An 8695-nucleotide genomic window follows, 5' to 3' on the forward strand; every position below is an offset into this window, starting at 1 on the left:
GGTTTGGATTTAATGCTGTAGAGGTGAGGTTTTCCAGAAAATATCTAAGAAAGAAGGGAGGGTCCACTTTGCTTGAGTGTTGTCTCAGTAGCTTTCACAGTACTGTTAATCTAGTATGTGCTGTTTATTGGTATTCTACTTGTCATAGCACACTCTAAATTTATCTGGGAAACACACTCTCTGCCACCACTTATCAGGTGATATAACACGGAATTGGGAGACACGGTACATTCTCTGGCCACAAATAGATTCACACATGCAAAATGTACAGACTCTCTCAGTAAACGTGTAAAATTGGGAGTGTTTCCTGAATTATGAAGATCAGATTATTAACGAAACACAACCAACATGTGTAAAACGTAACAATGAAACAGATAGACTTACAGTATGAGACCCTAAATTATATGGAAGAGAATGGGAGAGGCACAGCAGACCTGCAGCAGTCTGAGTTTTAGCCTGGTCCAGACTGCAAGTTCTTCAGTTTAGCCCAGGCCTCAAACCTGCAAAGTGACCACAGATGTTCACCCTGCTCTCTGACCTATCATTCCTTTCCACTTCAAGGAAATGTCTTTGCTCACTGGTAAGTAGGCCCATCATGTTTTGTTGTAGAGACTTCTGTCCATGTGTAATGATCCTGTCCCTGTCAATTCACATCGAATGAAATCTGTGGAAACTCCTTTCCAAAATCAGTGCCCTCTCCAAAACTATAATCTACTCCATCAGGCAAATATTCACCACTACACTTCTTTCTAACAAGGGCCCTACTCCGATTTAGACCTAAATCAGTGGCAGTGTTTAATGATTTTATACCTGAGAATCTTTGTCATGTAGTCAAAAAGGACTAGGAGACAGGGCCATCAGAATTTACAATTATTATGGTTTATCAAATGTGCCCTCCTAGGAATATCCCTTACATTGTTTCCTAAAGTGCACACCATCAGTTTGCCATTTGAAACATTAAAAAATACAATTCAGTCATGCTAATATGCCAACAACATAGCTATGATCAATAGATGCTATCTATTATTCTTTATTTGATTCCGAACAATCAACAGAAACCCCAAGCCACGGAGGTTTCACTTCCCATTCTGCCTTCACCTTGGTTCCTGTCATACAGAGACCTGCCTTTTTCCCTATTGATTTAATATTGTTGTTCTGTTATATAAATGGCATAACACCATATATGGCCTTCTGAAGAGAGCTTCTTTCACTTGCCAAGGTCTCATGATTCATCCTTGTTGTTGCTAGTATCAGGAAATATTTCAACATTTTTTTTTTATCATTATGGATTTATATAATTTCATTTTTTTTTAATTTTGTGCAATTCTGTGTTACGTCATCTATGAATCCCATTGTGTATTAACCAAAAAGAGTCAATTCTCCTTCCATCAGCATATATTTGTTCCCCTTTACCTTCATCTACCACCCCCTCCCCCCTTATCCTCTGGTAAACACTAAACTATAATCTGTGTCTATGAGTTTTTATTTCTCATTTCTTTGTCTTGTTCTTTTGTTGTTTTGGGTCATATACCGCATATCAGTGAAATCATATGGTTCTCTGCTTTTTCTGACCGATTTTGCTTAGCATTATAATCTCAAGATCCATCCATGTTGTCACAAATGGTTCTATTTCATGTTTTCTTACCACCGAATAGTATTCCATTGTGTATGTATACCACAACTTATTTTTGTTTTGTTTTGTTTGTTCATTTATATTGCTTTTTAGATTCCAAGTAGGAGTGAAATCATATGATATTTGACTTTTTTTAATTAAAGTTTATTGGCGTGTCAATTGTTAGTAAAGTTACATAGACTTCAGGTGTACAATTCTGTATTACATCATCTATAAATCCCATTGTGTGTAGGTGAAGGTAAAGGGGAACAAATATATGGTGATGGAAGGAGAAATGACTCTTGGTAATGAACACACAATGGGATTTATAGATGATGTAATACAGAATTCTACACGACTTCTTTATCCTTTCGTCTGTCAATGGACATTTTGTCGTTTCTATGTCTTGGCATCATAAATAAAGCTGCAATGAACATTGGGGCACACTTGTCTTTATGTATATGTTTTCAGATTATTTGGGTAGATATGCAGGAGAGGGAGTGCTGGGTCATATGGTAATTCTATTCATAATTTTTTGAGGAACCTCCATGCTGACTTCCATAGCGGCTGTACCAGTCTTTCTTCCCACCAGCAGTGTGAGAGGGTTCCATTTTCTCCACAGCCTTTCCAACTGTTGTTGTTGTTACTATATATCTTGTTCATGATAGCCATTTTAACTGGAGTGAGGTGATATCTCATTGTGTTTTTTACTTGTATTATTCTGACGATTAGTAATGTTGTGCATTTTTTCATATGTCTATTTGGCATTTGCATGTCCTCTTTGGAGAAATGTCTCTTCAAGTCCTCTGCCCATTTTTCATTGGGTTGTTTGTTGTTTTGTTTTTGAGTTGCATGAGTTCCTTGTATATTTTGGATATTAGCCCCTCATGGGAAGCACTGTTGCAAAAATCTCTTCCATTCATTTGGTTGCCTTGATCATTTATTTTGCTGTGCAGAAGCTTTAAGTTTGATATAGTCCCTTTCCTTTATTTTAGCATTTACTTCCCTTTCTTTTGGAGTGAAATTCATAAAATGCTCTTTGAACACAAGGTCCACAAGCTTAGTACCTATGTTATATTTTATGCAGATTATTGTTTCATGTCTTATGCTTAAGTCATTGATCCAATTTGAATTAATTTTGGTACATGGTGACAGGTAGCAGTCCAGTTTCATTCTTTCACACATGGCTTCCTATTCTGCCAGCACCATTTATTAAAGAGGCTCTCTTTTCTCCATTTTATGTTTTTAAGTTCTTTGTAAAAATTTATCTGTCTGTATTTCTGTGGTTTTATTCCTGGGTTCTCTATTTTATACCATTGGTCTATGTGTCCATTTTCCTCGCAATATTATGCTATTTTGAGTATTGTTGCCCTGTAGTAAAAGCTAAAGTCAAGGATTGTGATACCTCCAGCATTGTTCTTTATTCTAAAATTGCTTTGTCTATTCTGGGTCTTTTGTGTTTCCAAACAAATCTGATGATTTTTTATTGTATTTCTTTAAAAAATGGCATTTGGATTTTGATGGGGATCACATTAAATCTGTGTACTTCTTTGTGTAATATGGCCATTTTAACTATATTGTCTCTTCCAATCAATGAGCATGGAATGTCATTCCATTTCTTTGTGAGTTCTTCAATTTCTTTTAAAAATGCCCTATACTTTTCAGCTTACAAGTCTTTCACGTCCTTGGTTAAGTTTATTTCTAGGTATTTTATTCTTTTTGCTGCAATTGCAAAGGAATTGCTTTTTTATTTATTTTTCTGAGATTTCATTGTTAGTATATAGGAATGCAATGGACTTTTGTAGGTTGATTTTGTAGCCAGTAACTTTACTGTATTCATTGATTGTTTCTAATAGCTTTTTGGTGTAGTCCTTCGGGTTTTCTATACATAGCATCATGTCATCTGCAAAGAGTGACAATTTAAGTTTTTTATTCCCAATTTGGATGGCTTTTATTTGTTTCTCTTGCCTGGTTGCTCTGGTGAGGACTTCCAACACTATGCAGAAAAGCAGAAGTTATAGGGGACAGTCCAGTCATGTTCCTGAATGTAGAGCAAAGGGCTTCAGCTTTCACCATTAATTATGAGATTAGCTGAGGGTTTGTCATATATGACCTTTATTACATTAAGGAATTTTCCTTCTATACCTATTTTATTAAGTGTTTTAATCATCAGTGGATCATAAGTTGATAAGCATCTTGTCAAATTCTTATTCTGCATCAATTGAAATAAAAATACGATTCTTGTCCTTTATTTTGTTTATGTGATGTATCACATTGATGGATTTGTGTATGTTGAACCATCCTTGTACCACTGGGATGAACCATACTAGGTCATGATGAATAATCTTTTTAATGCATTGTTGCATTCGATTTGCTAGCAATTTCTTTAGGATTTTTGCATCTGTATTCATCAGAGACATTGGTCTGTAGTTTTTTTCTTTTGTGCTACCTTTACCAGGTTTTGATATCAGGGTAATGCTGACCTCATAAAATGAGTTAGGGAGCACTGTCTCTTCTTCTTCTTCTTTTTTTTTTTTTTTTTGGGGAAGAGTTTGAGCAGGATGGGTATTGGACCCTCTTTGAAGTTTTGTTAGAATTCATTAGTGAAGCCACCAGATCCAGGACTTTTGCATTTGGGAATTTTGGGTGACTGATTCAATTTTGTTACTGATGATTGGTCTGTTTAGATTTCCAGTTCTTCATGGTTCAGCCTAGGAAGGCTATATGTTTCTAAGAACTTGTCCATTTCTTCTACATTATTGAATTTGGTGGCCTGTAGTCCTTCATAGTATTCTTAGATGATCTTTGTATTTCTGTGGCATCCATTCTCCTTTTTCATTTCTGATTTTGTTTAGTACTGTCTTATCTCTTTTTATCTTAATGAGTCTTGCCAAGGGTTTATCAATTTTGTTCATCTTTTCAAAGACCAGCTCTTTGTCACATTACTTTTTCAATTGTCTTTTTGTTCACTATTTCATTTAATTCTGTTTGATTTTTATTATTTCCTGTCTTCTGCTGAAGAAGAGGAAATAATTTATCATTTCCTTTATTTTGCTGTTTCTTGAGCTAGGCCTGTAATGATATAAATTTTCCTCTATAATTGCTTTGGTTGCATCCCAAAATTTTGGTAGGATGTAGTTTCATTCTCATATGTTTCAATGTATCATTTGTTCTCTTCTCTTCTTTTCTTTGACCCAGACATTCTTTAAAAGTATGTTGTTCAATCTCCATATATTTGTGTTTTATCCTGCTTTCTTTTTGCATTCGATAACCAATTTCAAAATCTTGCGATCAGAGAATATGCTTGCTGTGACTTCAATCTTCTTAAATTTCCTGAAGCTAGTTTTATGTTGCAAAATATGTTCTATACTTGAGAATGTTCCATGTACACTAGAAAAAAACGTATAGTCTGATATTTTAGGATGAAGTGCTCTGTAAATGTCAATTATGTCCATTTCATCTATTGTATCATTGGGGCTGTTATTTCGTTATTTAGTTTCTATTGGGATGACATACCCATAGCTGCCAATGACGTATTTAGGTCCCCTAGGCTAACTGTGTTTTACTCAGTTTCCCTTTAGTCTGTTATTAGTTCCTTGGTATATTTTGGAGCTGCTGATTTGGGGCATATATATTGATGACTGTTAAGTCTTCTTGTTGTATAGTCCCCTTTACCATTATGAAATATCCATCTTTGTCTCTTGTTACATTTTTCACCCTGAAGTCTCTTTCATCTGTTATCGTTATGGCTACACCTGATTTTCTCAGGATACCATTTGCTTGGTGAAATACCCTTTCTCCTTGATTCTACGCTCGTCCTTGTAGCTGAGATGTATCTCTTGGAGACATCATGTGGTTAGGTTTAGTTCTTTTATCCAATCTGCTACTCTGTGCCTTTTTTTTGGTAAGTTCAGTCCATTAACATATATGGTGATTAGTGATATGTGAGGATTTCCCGACATTCTATCTTTAGTTTTCTGGTAAGACTGTGTTGCCATTTTTCTTGCCTTTTAGTTGTCATCAGTTAATTCTGTGTGGTGGTATTTATGATTTTTCCCACTGTCTTCTTTTATTACAGTACATATTTCAGTTTTAGAGTATTTATGAGTGGTTACCATTAAGTATATGTAAAAGAAAGTTTGATCTTTACAGTATTTCAATTTTTTCAGCATGCTTACTTTCTCCATTTTTGTATTCCTGTTCAGGCTTTACTCTCCCACTTTTTATGTTTTGGATGCCAAAAATTGTCCCTGTTGATGGTGGTTGAATAGCTTCCTTTAGTATTTCTTGTAGTGCGGGTCGTGTATTAGAAAATTTCCTCTGCTTCTGTATGTCTGGAAAGGTCTTTATTTTTCCTTTATATCTAAAATATATCTTTGTTGGGTTATTCTTGGCTCATAATTTCTCTCTTTCAATAGTTTGAATATTTGTTTCAACTCTCTCCTTCTAGTAGAGCTTGTGCCGAAAAATCTGATGATAATCTAATGGGCTTTCCTTTGTAGGTTATCGTCTTCCTTTCCCTAGGTGTCTTGAGGATTCTTTCTTTCTTATTGATTTTTGACAGCTTCAAACAATGTGCCTTGGAGAAGGCCTGTTGGAGTTGAAGTAATTAGGTGTTCTATTTGCTTCTTGGATTTGAGGATCCAGTTATTTCCACAAGAATGGAAGTTCTCATTGATTATTTGCTTGCATATACTCTCTGTCACCTTCTCTCTTTCTTCTCCTTCTGGTATACCCATTAATCTTATTTCTGATGTAGTTAGAAAGGTCTTGTAGAGTGGTTTCATTTATTTTAAGTTTCAAGTCTCTATCTTCTTACATATGTGTCATTTCTAGATTTCTATCTACAATGTCACTGATTCTTTCCTCCATCTGGTCAACTCTATTACCTAAGCTGGCTATTTCATTTTGCATTTCTACTGTTGAGTTCTTAATATCCAGAAATTATATTAGAATCTTTTTTAAAATTTCAATCTCCTTGGTAAAATGTTCATGTTTTTCCTTGATTGTGTTTCTGAGTGAATTGAATTGTGTTTCTGTGTTTTCTTATATCTTGTTGAGTTTTTTCAGAACTGCTTCTTGAAGTCTCTGTCATTTAAGTCACATATTTCCATATCTTTAAGTTCATTTTCTGTAGGCTTTTCACTTTCTTTCTAAGCTGTCTTGTTGCCTTGTTTATTCCTGGTAATTAACATTGTATTGTTTCTCTTCTTAGATATCTACAGCAGTGGATTCTGCAACAGGTAAATAGGAAGAGGTTTTTGTTTGTTTGTTTGGTTGTGTTTTTTTTTTGGTTTTTTTTTGTTTTGTTTTGTTTTTTTTATGTTTTCCAGTACGTATTGGTAGAATGTTTTACTTTTTTTGTCCAACGGCAGCCTTTTTCTCTCTTTCACAATGTAGTTTTATGTTTTCTCTGCACTCTTCCAGCTTCTCACACATTGGGGAGATTCCCTGGAAGGCAGGCTTCTTCTCTATTAACAGTTTGCCTGGGTCTTAGGGTGCCACGTCTGTGTGGGGACTGCGGAGAGCTTTTGAAGTTCCACAGCTCTTCCTGCTCCAGATTCAGTGGATGTGTGTTACAGCAGTTCTGTTTACTCATGCAGGGAAGTACCCAGATAGTTGGGGACAGCGGCGTGGTGGGCTTTGTGAGGTGGCTAAAAGCAATGAATCGACCACCCCAAAGCCAGTCCAGCTTCCACAGCCCCCTCCTCTTGGCCGGAACTGGTAGGGCTGCGAATCTGTGTCTGCGGACCACAGTTTTCAGAACTGGAAATAGTCTATTATTTTGAGCTGACACTGCTCTGTTCTGCTTCTAGCATTGGGCAGGTTGGGGCATGGTGAGCTCTGGGAGGGTAGGGAGTGAGCAGCCAATCTCAGTGCCTAAGGCTTCCATTTTCTGTAGCAGTGAAGGCTTACACCACCATTTTCAGTCTTCTTTCTCAGTCTTTTCCAAGGTCTCTGTCGTGATCCTTTGGTTCAGCCGTGTTATATGTGGTACCCTCAGCCCTATGGGCCATAAATGGAGCCCAAGCAGTCCAAGCCTTTCCCTCTCCCACAGCTGCAATAGTTCTGGGATGCAGCAAGCTCATAGCACTGAGCTACTTCTGCGTCCTGTGCCCCCGCAGCCCCTTCTCCACACTTCTCTCTTCCCTCCTCCTCTGCTCATACAATTTGCACACGTTTAGGTGAGTTCAGAAGTGAGCCTCTTCGTGTTGCCTGTCTGCTGTGCAGGGACTCCTTTGTGGAATTATAGTTGTTCAATTTGTTGTAAACTCCAGGGGAGATTTCCGGAGGCTTACCTAACACCGCCATTTTGATTATTTCCAATCTCATGATTTTCGTTGTATGAACTTTCCCAGAAAATTTTGGAAAATATCTGTGAGCAAGGAATTTAAATCTATTTGGTGTGATGAGAATTGAAGTTTTGTAGTGCTAATGAGGAATATTTTTTCAAATAAGAAAGTTTGGAAAGAAAAGCCACTTTCAACATATTTCATAGAAGGAGCATGAAGAGTTTAACTCAATGGTTAAACGTCTATGGATTTAGTAAACTATGAAGGATGTTTCAAAGATGTGCTTCTATCCATGACGTTCTAGCAGGTATAAAACAGCCATCTCTGTGTAAAGCATGGTAGTACAAATAAAACAAAAAGAGTTGGATTGAAAAATTCTTCTCAGTTACTATCACCAGTTCAAGATTAAACAATAAGCACTTTAGACCAAGTGTAATATAAATAATCATAATGCTGGTATTGTAGCTGACACAAGTATAGAATGTATACTTTAACTCCACATATTTAAATATGCCACAAAAGATGAAGCCTGCTTCCAATCACGGACTGGCTCATACAACAGCTCCAAAGACAACAATTTATCTTCTTCCTCATCAACTTCAGTTAGACCCTAAAAACAAGATATACTGTACCAAAATTACATTTCAAATTATTTGACCACTTTCATATGTGCTCTTATAGCAGGTACTCTTGAACAAATGACTACATTTTGATTTTAATTGCAACACAACATCTAATTACCATTCCTACTTATTTCTCACTTACAAAGATGGAATTTTGAAATGGTGGT

The sequence above is a fragment of the Rhinolophus sinicus genome, unplaced genomic scaffold, assembly GCF_057876585.1.
Source record: "Rhinolophus sinicus isolate RSI-liver-muscle unplaced genomic scaffold, RSI-T2T HiC_scaffold_23, whole genome shotgun sequence".
NCBI lineage: Eukaryota > Metazoa > Chordata > Mammalia > Chiroptera > Rhinolophidae > Rhinolophus > Rhinolophus sinicus.